The sequence below is a fragment of the Mus caroli genome, chromosome 10 (genome assembly GCF_900094665.2).
Source record: "Mus caroli chromosome 10, CAROLI_EIJ_v1.1, whole genome shotgun sequence".
Taxonomy (NCBI): Eukaryota; Metazoa; Chordata; class Mammalia; order Rodentia; family Muridae; genus Mus; species Mus caroli.
Genome location: NC_034579.1, coordinates 76,075,194 through 76,088,773, shown reverse-complemented (window position 1 = coordinate 76,088,773; position 13,580 = coordinate 76,075,194). Strand labels below are relative to the sequence as shown.

General features: G+C 38.2%; 1 pseudogene; it reads left to right on the top strand.

The window, feature by feature from the left end:
• The first annotated feature begins 1,494 nt into the window (after positions 1–1,494).
• LOC110303101 lies at positions 1,495–7,133 on the top strand (annotated as a pseudogene).
• The last annotated feature ends 6,447 nt before the right edge of the window (positions 7,134–13,580 follow it).

The following is a 13,580-nucleotide window of genomic DNA, read 5'->3' as shown; positions in this document are numbered from 1 at the left end:
ATCAGCTGTAGGAATTCTCTGGTAGAATTTTAGGAGTGATTTATGTATATTATCATATCATGCACCAATCGTGATACCTTGATTTCTTAACAATTCGTATTCTCTTGGTCTCCTTTCCTTGTCTTATTGCTCTAGCTAGTCTCTGAAGTACTAGCCTTAGCATAACTGTCCTCTGACAGGCTCTACCAAGCGACTGGCTGAAACAGATGCAGGTAACCACAGCCAAATGTTGGATGGAAGTCAGAGACTCTTAAGAAAGAGTTGGGGGAAGAAATGAAAGTCCTGAAGGGCATAAGAATGCTTCAGGAAGACCAACAGAGTAAAATAACCTAGACCCCTGAGACCCACCAACACAAGTTGGATGGAGGCCCTTCGCACATATGCAGTAGACATGCAGTTAAGTCTTCGTTTGGATCCCCCCCAACAACTGGAACAAGGGCTGTTGTAAAGCTATTGAATCTATTCCCCAACAGGGATACCTTTTCTGGCCTCGATGGGATAGACTGTACCTAATGCTGCAGAGACTTGATGTGACAGGGTGGGGGGATATCCCAGGGGTGGCACCCTCTCAAGGAAGAGGAGAAAGATGGAGGAGGGACTCTATGACGGGGGACTGGGAGAGGACAGCATTGGGGATGTAAATGAAAAACAAAAAGAAACACAAATCCTTAGGGGTGTGCTGCAGTGGGCCTTAATGCAGTGACAAGGTTTGGCTATTAGAAGGAAAAGGCTGGTATAAGCTGGTGTAGATAAAACAAAATTTGTTGAATGTTGAGGGATGATAGTGGGGACGTGAGTGGTAATACAAGGACATACTGCAGTGGGAAAGATGGGCCTGGGCCTTCAAGGGCTTCAGCCCTAGCCTCCACATCAGTTTGGTTATTTCCCTTAGAGATGATAGAATGAGCAGTCTGGTGGGATCGCCAATAAACAATTCCTGTAGCCATGGGGAGATGAGTGACTTTTATCATGGCCATACTTTGGTCTGAGGTAGTTATTGATTCTCCTTTTGTAGTAAGTAGTCTGTACTCTTTTCATATACCAGTGTGTAACGGGAGGATGGGAAACACTTATTTGGAGTCTGTGTAGAGTTAGGGATTGTCCTAGTGGTAATTGGAAGGCACAATGAGGGCTAGAAGTGCAGCCTGTTGATTAGTGACATGGGAAAGGAGGAACTGGGTTTTAGCTGCCTCAGTATGGCATATCCTGTTTTTTAGCACTCCTTGTGTAAAAGGGAGCTGAAGTTGTTGTGCTAACTATAGACGGTTTGAGGCAATGTGCCATCCTATATGTGTGAGGGATGGGGTAGTATTTTTTCTATAGTCTCAATTTAAAAATGAGATGAGAAGTTTGTTTTGCCAGTGAAGATTTGAGATATTGAGGGGTAGGCATGATTAGAAAGTATGATATCTTCTGCTAGTGCTACCAGGAGAGAGAGAGAGCTCACGAGGAAGATAGAGTTTATAAGCCTTTATATGTTAAGAGGTGGACAAGATGTTGATATTGACTATAGTGGTAGGTGAACCAAATGTTAGTTTTCGGGATAAGGAGCTTTTCGGTGAAAAGCATGTGTACAAGGTACCCATCGCCAAGTCCTAATGTCTAATTTTTTTGACAGGTACACCTTGGGTGCAGAGGAAGTTCCTAGGACCCCGAGGGCATATATACCTCTTTTTCTCTTAGGTAGACGGAAAAGCAAGTGGAGATGTAGGCTTTGTGTCTGAAGAAAGGCATGGTGGAACTTCTCAAGGGGCTTGGTAATGGATGTGAGAAGAGGTTCAAGTGAGGGACCAAGGGCTGCTTGTGGTTAGGCAAAGAGGGAAAAAAAAAAAAAAAAAGAAGATTCAGGAATGTAAGAAGGCAGCTATTCATAGGAATGATAAAATCTCCTTTATGGAAAAGGACAACAGGATGCCTGGATTATGTGTTTTCTGTGCAAGGTAATGGTTTTGTGGGTTGGGGTAGTAGTCCAAAGTAGGTGATCTGAGGGATGGACAGCTGCACTTTAGACAGTAAGACTATCTTGCTCCATTTGGACAAGAAATTTAGAAGAGCCATATAGGCTTAGATTTTTCAAAACCTATTTTAATAAGGATTCTCAAACTCTTTGACTCCACCACTTCTAGACCACTGTTTAAAGGTAGGGGAGAAAAGATGGTAAATAGGACAAGGGGATGTAGATGTGTTAAAAAGTAGTTCTTTGGGACATTCCTAATTTCTGTTTCTCAGGATACCAGCAGTCCAGTTCATTGTGCCAGGATATAAACAGTACAGTTAAATATATATTCAGTTGTGTGGCACACTTACTACTCATGACTCATGCAGGTCCATGGGGTAAAAGCAACAACAGGGACAGAAATTAATGTAACCTATGTGGTTTAGGAAGAAAAGGAGGTGTAGGTAAATTCAGATGGCAATCATGTGCTGAAACAGATTGATCAATTATCAGGGAGATTAGGGTCCTTAAAGAGAAGACACCTGCCCTTCTTTGGATATATAGAAAATGTGTTGTGAGGGTACTGCACCACCCAGCAAAGCTTTTAACTATGGAAGGAAAGGACAGGATGATTTCTAGTCCCAGATAGCAATTCATACAGAACCTGCTGCTACTGCCCCCCCCCACCCCCAGTGAGGCAGGATCTATCCCAAGCTAGAACCTAATTTATTGTTATCATCTATGTGCTATTCTCCCTTGAAAGAAGAAATATACATATTTTAAGGGTCATGGATTCTTCCTGTGTGTGTCAGCATGGTTTGATCCGTATCTGCCAGAATCTAATCCCCAATGGGGAGGCTGGGATATTTTATTAAAATGAATCAATGATGATTCATTTTGAGTTGCATTTTGAGACCACAAGATGTTAATATACCCAAGCTCTGAAAAAACTCCCATGAACATCTGCATGTGAGCTGTGGAAGGAGGCACAGAATGAGGTGTGTGAGAAGCTGCAGACAGAAGCAGCTATCTGAGCCTTTTGAAACATAATCCCCAGGTGTCAGGCACCAAACTACACAAATAGGTGTTTGCCCAGCAGTGTTTCAGGGTTACCTAGGTCCAGTCTTTCCTTCTTCACAAAGAAAATGTGTATTCTGTGCCTTTATCTATTGGGACGATACAATTTGTGTTTTAATTTTATAAGATGTCAAAGTTAAGAGGCTGTCTTTAGTGTTAAAAGAGGCACTGGACTTTCCTTCGTGTTGAAACTGTGCCATAATATGGAAATCTCTGAAGTTAGAATAAATGCATTTTGCATTATGTGTTAGTGTGAATCTGTCATGACCTGTGTGAAAATGTGGTGACTGAATGAAATGTCTCCCAGGTAAGATGATGCATCTGCACATTTGTCTCTGGTTTGTAGCATTCATTGGGGGTGGATAAGGTACCTTTAGGGGGTGGATGTTTCCTGGAGGAATTTGGTCTCTGTAGATGGGCTTTCAGTGTTAATACTCTCATCACATTGTCTTTTTTTGTGTGGTTAAAATTTAGCAGAGCACTTCCTTCTCATGCAACCATACAGTTACCACCATTGTAGACTCCATCCCTAAATAATATCCAGTAAAATACAAGCAGTTTTTCTTCAGAAACCATTTCAGTAACCTGATACTTTTATATTTATATTTTTGTCTTATAGAATTAGATTTTTCTACACATTGACCATTTGCTATTGTTTTGAGCTTTACCTACATATTCACATTTGATCTTTGGTAGAGAATATTATGTTTTACACCAGGTTAGCATGTATGCACGATATTGATATTGATCTCTGATTGAACTGCATGTGTGTAACATTCTCCCTACTATAATGTATGTTTTTGGTTCTTAAAAAATTTTTTTAAACTATATACGTGAGCCTTTTGCCTGTATTATGGATGTGAACCATGTGAAAGGCTGGTGTTCACTGAAGTCAAAAGAGAGCATTGGATTATCTTGGCTTGGACATAGGAATGATTGGGAGCCTCAAAGTCAGGGCTGGGAATTGATGTAGGTCCTCTGCAAAAGCAATAAGTCTTCTCCATTGTAGCATCATCTTTATATAGCCTATTGTCTTTGCTGCTGGTGTTGTTGGTTTTGTTTTTTTTTAATTACAACCATCATTTACTAATTGAGAAGTTTTGAGAACTCTTTGATCTGTCAATCAGTAACTTATTAGCAGTTATTATCAGTAGCATATTAAAATATGATTTTCATAAGAATATTTTATCCTTAGAGTTTGTACAGAATCACTCCAGTTTTCTGATAGATAAGTATGTTTCTGGAGTGAATGTTTAAATCTTTGGAGAAGTTGACCTTGAAATCATAGAGATTCTACAGTCTCTGCCTCCTGAGTTCTGGAATTACAGGTGAGCGTCACCACACCCATTTCTCAATCCATTTTTGAAGTTAATAATTTTGATACAATTTTGCTGATCCATCTTCAATAATGCTGCTCTGCTTGCATGTCTCTTTGTATGTTACTAGGCATTTCTCCTACAATGCCATATCATATTTAGTATGTATAGAAATTAGAGGAATTAGTCTCCTTTTCCAATTCCTTCTAAAATAAGTTGGTGATTGTGTTTTTATCTCTATGAATTAATATGTTCAGCACACAAAATTATGTAAATATATTTTCAATGAAGTGTATATTTACAATACTATCACTTACAATTTCTATTACAAATATAGAAACTTTACATAAAGTATAATATATAGAAAGTTTAAATACAGTAAAAAATATATAAGTATACATACATGTGGTATACTTTAGGATGCGGTGACCTATGAGGATGTGCATGTGAACTTCTCTTGGGAAGAGTGGGCTTTACTGGATTCTTCTCAGAAGACTCTCTATAAGGATGTGATGCTGGAAACCTACTGGAACCCTTCTTGTAAAGGTAATTATGAGAATTTTCTTTCACTTTTGAACTCAAGGGATCAAGCCTTTCTTAAAGCTAGATGCTCTTTTGTGACTTTGATTATGAAAGTGCAAGAATGTATTGAATACATCAGGTATTGCTCTAAGGTTCTCTGAAGGTAATAATGTAAATTTTGCATAATTTCCAGTAATATACATTTTCTGGTGCTGTATTTTAGGCTACAATTGGGAAGACCACAGTATTGAAGATCATTGTGAAAGTTCTAGAAGACATGGGCGGTAATTTTAATGTACAAGCCAATTCATGTGTGCTTCTGAGGATATTTTAATGTACCCTGAAGTTTTAATGAAAAAAAAATTATGCAAACAAGCACAGTTTTGTGAGGATTATTAAATTCTCACACCACTTTACACTTCAATGTCTGAGTATTCTACTTGAGTATTGCAGAGTATTCTACTAAGAGACAAAGAAAGGGAATGAGGCATTAGCAGATATTATAATTTTAATCATAGCCACATGAGAACTATGTTTTTAACTCTCATTCACTTAGGTTTACACCATTCCAGTATACACATTGATTGGGGTTTTAGTGCATCTCCAAGACCTGTTATAAGCAAATCATTCATAGTTTAGTCAGAGGGGCAGTTTATGAGTGTCAGGAAGGCTGTTGTTGTCAAGAAACTTGAATCCCTATACCACATGTGCGAGAAACAAGAAGTTAAACTGTGAATGCATTGTATACAACTTTTCTTTGTTATTCTTCCTTTAATAGGTATATCAAGAATCTTTCTGTGTATAAGCCACATGATCCTAAGGGATATGGAAAGAAGAAGTATACCTCTCTCTTTCCAAAAGCACTTGGAAGATATTTAGTCAACCCAACTATGAGAAGATGGGGTTAATGTGATACAAGTTTACAAGTAATTGGTTTTACAGCTTCAGTGGGAATTCATCAAAATGCTGTCATTGGAGAAAAGCCCTATGAATATGAGGAATGTGGAAAATCTTCTATGTGTTCTGGTTTACTTTGCACATATATTATGAATCACAGAGTAGCAAAATATGAATGCAATCAATATGGGAAAGCTCTGAATTCTCTTCAAAGACATGAAAAATATCATATGGGAAAAGGAACTGTAAAATGTAAGCCTAGTTGTAAAATCGTTACCCATCACAGGTACCTTCAAATATACAAGAAAACCTATAACGAGGAGTATCTCATGAATGTAATGAATGTGATGAAGCCTCTTTAGAATTACAGCAAAGAACTCATTTGGAAACGAAATCAAATGAATATAACCAAGAAGATAAAGTCTTTGCATGTCACAGTCATCAAGTAGGTAGTCCTAATACTAGGGAGAAAAAGTATAAATGTCACCAATGTGGTAAATCTCTTGCATGTCCCAGTCATCTTCAAATACATGAAAGAACTCCAAACTCTATGAATGTGATCAGTGTGGTAAAGCTTTTACATGTTTCCGTACTCTCCAAATACATAAAAAATTTCATACTGGAAGGAAGCTGTATAAATGTAATCAATGCAGTAAAGCCTATGCAAATAACAGTGCTCTTCAAATACATGAAAGTATTCATGTATTCATACTGGAGGGTCACCCTAGGAATGTGCTCAATGTGGTAAAGTCTTTACACGGAAAAAATTCATACTGGAGAGAAACCATATAAATGTACTCAATGTGGTGAAGTCTTTGCACATCATAATACTCTCAAGTACATGAAAGGATTCATACTGGAGAGAAACCATATAAATGTAATCAATGAAGTAAAGCCTTTGCACATAAAGGTTCTCTTGACAAGCATGAAAGACATCATACTGGAGAGAAACCTTATGAATATTGTCAATGCGGTAAAGCGTTTGCATGTAAGAGGTATCTTAAAATACATGAAAGAACTCATACTGGAGAGAAGTCATATGAATGTACTGAATGTGGTAAAGCCTTTGCAAGTAGCAGTCAGCTTAAGAAGCATGAAAGAATTCATACTGGAGAGAAACCCTATGAATGTATTCATTGTGGTAAAGTCTTTGGAAGTAACAGTCATCTTGGGAACCATGAAAGAATTCATACTGGAGAGAAACCCCATGAATGTAGTCAGTGTGGAAAAACTTTTGCATATTGCAGGAGTCTTGACTTGCATAGAAAAAAATCATGCTGGAGAGAAATGATATGAATGCAGTCAATGTGGTAAAACCTTTGCACGTAACAATCTTCTACACAGGCATGAAAGAAGTCATACTGGATAGAAAGCCTGTGAATGTAATCCATGAGGTAAAGCCTTTGCATGTCTTAGTACTCTTCAAAAGCATGAAAAGGTTCATACTGACAAAATGTTTCCCAGAAAATTAATAAATGAGGTATAGTTCTGCATACCATATTAATTTTCCTCACTGAGCTCTCACTGGCACATGAGTAAGATTAGAACAGTTCCATCATTAAAACATTATTTCCTTGTCAAATTGTAGACATATTGTCATCCAAAAATAAAGGAATACAGGACTATTTGAATAATAAAATCTATTTACAAATGAAAATGATATTCATGCTGTCATTTTTTTATACTATATTACTTTATTCTGACAAGTATTTGCTCTTAACAATTTCTCAGAAACACAAATGAATGCCAGAGAATTGTCTCCGTGAGTAAAAGTTGTTGGTTCTAAGCTTCATGACCTGAGTTCCTTTTCTTGAATACCCACCTTACTCATGCAAGTTTTTCTCTGCATACTACAGTTTGGTTGTATGCACACTGACATACCAACACATAATATAAGTATTGTTGAATTCAAAATAAGGGACAATGAGTTATGGCACATGAACACTATGTCACAGGCGTATACATACAGTTAGAAAGTTTTAAAGAGATGAAACTAACAAAGCAAAGAAATGAACCAAAATATTGAGAACATAGAATATGATTACCAGTTGTAATTAGTGTGTGTGTGTGTATGTGTGTGTGTGTGTAGTTTGTTTAAGTCCATATATTAAAAATACCTTTCTTTATCTCAATGTTAGTTGTTTTAAATTAAATAAATTGGTGTGCATTGTCAGAACATGGTTTTGGAATTCAGTCATGTGAGAAGAATTCTGAGTGCTTGTGAGAACACTCCAAAAAAACAAGACAGAATTCTTTTGACCTCAGTTTCTTTGAAGCAAATGATCATTCTTGGACTGTATTTCTGTGCTCCTCCCAGGTGTTGCACATAGGAGTTATATTCACTGCTTATTACTCATTATTACTTGATGTTGTTATTCAGTTAAGTATCCTTCATGTGTTTCTATGCAAAACAAACAAACAAAAAAAAAAACCAACACATGTTTCTGTACCATGAGGCCCATTTTTTTCACTGTATATACCTTGACCTAATTAGAACTGTAGTATTGTCTTACGGCTTGACAATCTCATAACACTGCTCTCTTCCTTTCCTTTAGGTATAGTCTCTGCAGATATTTTGGAAGCTCTTCATGCATCTATCAGGTGAATTCAGACTATCAGGTGTCCACAAAGGGTTTTTTAGTGTCCTAAAGAAAAACAGAAGTGTAGCCTCAGCTCCAGTGACTTTCTAAAACTGGGTCCTTCCTTTGACTTGGCATTACATCTTTTCGAATGAACATGACCTTGAGTTTTTTCAGATAACTCCCAAAGCATTCTTTAGTTCTGATGTCATTTGTGCCCAAATTTTTTTTTAAATCAAAGAATATATACATGATAAAATATTGTGAGAAATACATATTTCTCTTCTCCCCATTCTTTATTTTTCAATAATGTTTAAGTTGACAATTAGCACTTTCCACTAAAGATTGACCCTGAGGGTTATATGGAATGCCTGTAACGTGGGGTATATCAAACTCTTGGCAATGTGCCCTAATGGGCTTCTCAATGTATACAGGATATTTGTCAGTTTTTAATATTTTTCAGGGCCCTAAAAGAGCAAAAGCTCTGAGCAAAAATGTAAAAACATTCTTAACTGCTTCTTCTGGTAGGGGATTAGCAAAAATGAGCAATGAAGAAGTGCCCACATAGACATGAACATACTTCAGCTTCTCAAAACTGGGGGCACAAGTAACATCCATTTACCAAATATGATTTGGCAATTATCCTGGGTAAGTCACAAGAGAGTAAAGGGATGATATGTTATTTTACATGTGAATGGCATTCCTTAACTGTCAATTCAATCTGCTTTTTGGGTAGTGAAAGCCATTTGTTCAGTGCTAAAGCATTTTGGGGGAAAGCTTGCATAAGATTCTTACTTCCTTTAGGTTGTTATTTCCTATGAAAAAGGATAGGGAACTGCCTTTGTATTTCCCTCAAACAAAGGTCCTGGAAGATTAGAATGTGTCCTAATATGGACAAAATCAACTGGATTCTCTTGAGGCTGTAATGGTTAACATTGTAAAGTAATGTAAATCATGTGTAATTCCAACTGTTGTACTGAATAATCTGTGCAGGTAAAACTATGTGAAGCGTCTTTAGAGATAAGGGTACCCTTACCATGTTTTGTGGCATCTGTATACACTACTTGTGCAGAGGGTATCTGCTGATGTTGGGCTCTGTTAGAAAATAGAATATTACATTTTGATTAAAATAAGTAAGTTTACTGGAAAAAGGATGACTATCAATTTGAAAGGGATATTGCCGGGAGACATAGCCTCAGCCATGGCCTTGTGGGTATTTCCTAGCTTACATAAACAATCCTGAGAGAACATTCGTGGTCATAGCAGTAAGAATGTTTATGGGAAAAGAGAACACTGTGACTGATGGTTCCAGGAACTGAAGATTGCCACCTGACTTTCAGAGAGTCCCCGGGCTCTTCCCCCCTCTCTTGGAGCCTCATCTTGCTTATGCTTATATTGCCACTCTTGAATAACATTTTTAGAGCTTGATCAGTATGATTGACTTGCTCTCATTCTTCCTGTCTCCTTTCCTCCCACTCTCTCACTCCCTTGCCCTGGGTCCCCACTGATTATCCCTGAAGGTCGGGGCAGGATATGTTGCAAAAGCCAGTGCTAAGTTATCTGACACAAACATTAATATTTCCAGTTGTTTTTATCATAAGGAATACAAATTTATAGTTGCTCTTGACCAAATCCTTGTTTGTTCTGAGACGTACCTAGACAGTTCCAAAACCATAAACCAGCATGGAATCATAAATTGGCTCATTATCCCAGAATAATTCCATAAAGATGCTGGGAGAAAAAATAACTAACAACATAGGAAGAGTAACGAGAAATGAGATATGCAGAAATGGAGCCTTTTCAAGTGCACCTCCCCTTGCTCCAATGCTAAATATGCACAATCAATGCATTCTCTAGGAGACGAAGGATCAATATTCCCTTAAAGCACACCAAATAAAGGTTGGAGTTTAATGTCAGAATTTTTAACATACAACTAACTCAATTCCCATCTCTTAGCAGTTTTTGAAAACCATTTAGTGTAAGATCTCTACACCTTGAAGAATGATTGCTGAAGACTATCAATTCTCCTAGATTTAAGATTGGAGTAGTGTGTTGAATTTTATTGAAGTTTGCAAGCAGGAAGGTGTTTTTGTTTTTGGTTTTGGATTTGGTTTTTCGAGACAGGGTTTCTCTGTGTAGCCCTAGTTGTCCTGGAACTCACTCTGTAGACCAGGCTGGCCTCAAACTCTGAAATCTGCCTGCCTCTGCCTCCCAAATGCTGGGATTAAAGGTATGAGCCACCACTGCCTGGCAGAAATTTTTGACACAAAATTGGGATACTTGTCATTCTTTAAGGTAAAATTTCCAAATGATTTCGTTTTATTGTTTCAGACAAGTTAAGAGAAGGTAAACTAAAAGCATTTTTTGAACAATCTTTAGGATACAATGGTATAGTGTAGAAACAGTCCATTAAGTCTAACATTATAAGAGGACTGCTCCTTAGGAAATAGTAACAGTTGTTGGAAGGCTTGGTTGTAAAGGTCCCATTAACTTCATGGTGGCATTTACTGAACATGGATCCTGCAGAATATGCCATTTTTCTGACCACTCTTAATCACAAAATAGGTGAATTCCATGGACTGTCACAGTATGCTCTTTTTCCAAGTGTTCCAAGAGTAACTCCTGGGTGGCAAATATGTTTTTCTTCTAAGGGGCCATGTTGACGTTTACTCAACATAGATCTGTGGGAAAACCCTGCTTATTAAAGTTGAATGCTACCAAGTGTTCTGAGCTCTGTGCAATATGGCAGACTGCCTACATTGATGGCACTCCCCTTTCTCTGACCTTGTTTGAGGTGTTAAAAAACCCACATACTTATACATGCAGAGTCTAACACAGCCTTAGATTACAAGTTCAACTCTCTCCTGATAAATAGCAGTTAAGCTAGTATCTGAGATTCTTAGAATACATCTCTATGTTCATGACACATTTTGGTCCTGTAAACCTTCAGCCAATGACCTATGCAAATCCTAGATATTCTCACTCCTGTCCCCAAAATTGTTTATGCCTTGAATCACCCCAAGTAAAGTTGATCTTCCTTTGCATAACTGGTCCTGGTGTCACCATTTCCATACATACCGCCAGTGTTTCCAAACTCCCCAGCCATTGTCTCTGCTCCCTTTGCCCTCATGGACCAACATCAGCTGATGATCCACAGGGGAAGGGGGTGGCACCTAGATTCTGCAGCAAATGTCATTTTTCTAATCACCAAAATGGGAGAATTTCATAGACGGTTGTTCCAAGAATAATGACTGGGTCGCTACTCTTTTCTTTTTTAAGGGTCTGTTCATTCACTCACATGGGATCCTCAGAAAGCCAGGTTATAGGGTCAGGTCAGTATGACATTTTGTGGCAGATCTGGGAGAAATACGCCAAATCTTGTCTATTAGATTATAGATGGGATTTAAAATTTCAGTGTTTTCCTGCATCTTTTCACATACCATTTCCAGAAATACATAAATTAACTGCCAGCACTGCAGCTCATATGCAGGACCCTTTGGTGAATAGCTAAGCCCCCCTCACATCACAGCTGGGATAGGAGGCTTTTGGGGCGACCTCCCCACTAAGAAGATTATGGGGCTGACATCCTTACTTATAATGTGGAAAGAACCTGATTGACCCTCATCAGTTTCCTAATTAATGATTTTTAAACTTTGTTGAAGCCCATGGGAAAGTTCTACTACTTAGATCTTTGCTTGAGTGCACTGAAGAGACCAGTGGGAGGGCCAAGATTGATAAGAAAGAACTAAAATATTGGTTCCAGGATCCAGCAATCCCTCAAATTTCTTGCCAATTATCCACAGAAGCATGGTGGGTCCCTCTTTAGTAATTCCATTCAGCACATGTCTGAGGACCCAAAACATTCTGAGCCCTGTTCCTAAGCAGACATTACCCAGCTAAACAATGGCACTGGAATAAATAACATTTGAGCAATCCAGTGGCCTTTTCCTAAAGTTTAAAGGTAAGCAGGAGCAGAAGCCATCAGGTTAATCTGACCAATATAATTCCAATCCATAACTCCTAGAAAAATCTGCAATCCCTTCATGGTCACACTACTTTTGCCTGTAATCATTTGAGCTACTTCCTGTGGCAAATGCCCAAATTTATCAGTAGGTATGGTTCAGAGCTAGTTTCTGGTGTTAGCATCAATCTGGAGGCAGCACTGGAGTAATATCTGGGACTATCCGAGGTTGACCTGGAATGTTTGGGTGCATGGGAATATTATGAACTAATGAGGGCTGTTGGATATACATTTACTCCTGAGGATACTTCTGAGTTATTATTGGATGCACTCCAAATTTTGGTGGTGCCTTGGGCTGTCACCCATTCTCCCTGAGACAAGCATCATTCTTCACAACCACTCAGGCATCATAACTCTTTTACCGAATGATTTCTTTGTTTATAGTGAGAGCATAAACTTGGAATCTTAGCCATCATGACCTGAAGAGCATTCTGTTGTCTTTGCAGACATTGTCATTTAAAATGTACAAGATGACCACATGTAAAACATACATTACCATTATTTTGCTTCTTGGATGTCTAGTGATAATTGAAACACCCTTTGGCCTTGGAGGGCAGCAGCAGAGAGAACTCTTTAGCATATGAAATCCAATATGAACAGAGAAGAAGATGTAATCCTCTTTTTGTTTCTTTTTTCTAAGAGTGATGGGATTCTGGCATGTAGCATCAGCATTCTCATATGTTGTTTTACAGTTATTCTTGTCTCTTCATCAACCACCAGGTGATTGGCTGCCTACAAAAGATGGGAAACAAAATCTTGATATTGCTCATCAGGCCACTGGGTAACTTTAGAAAGTTTCTCTGTCTTTTCCAGAATCCAGAAATTATGCCCTACTTATAAAGCCAAAGCATCGATTTGTCCATATACCCCAGGAGAACATATAGTCTATAACTGAGCATCAAAAGCTCTGGACATTATTTGGATGGTTTCTGGTAGCTTGGTCCTGGCATCTTTCTGAATTAATCAGTCTTCACCACGTTAAGTAAGATCTTCCAGTCAGAGGGAAGAAAAGCTTCCCCAGAAATACAATCAAGGACAGCCAATGTAAAAAGGTAGTCTACATTGAACAGAAGTCTGCTTTTGTCGCTCAATAGTCTTAAGTTAAATGGATATATAGTTTCTACTCATTGCCTCTGGTTATCATAGTGAAGTGTTTCACTCACTGCTGTCATCTTCCACTTCCTGGACACCATGCCGTGCTTCCTGATTTGGAGACTTGTACTCTGACTTAG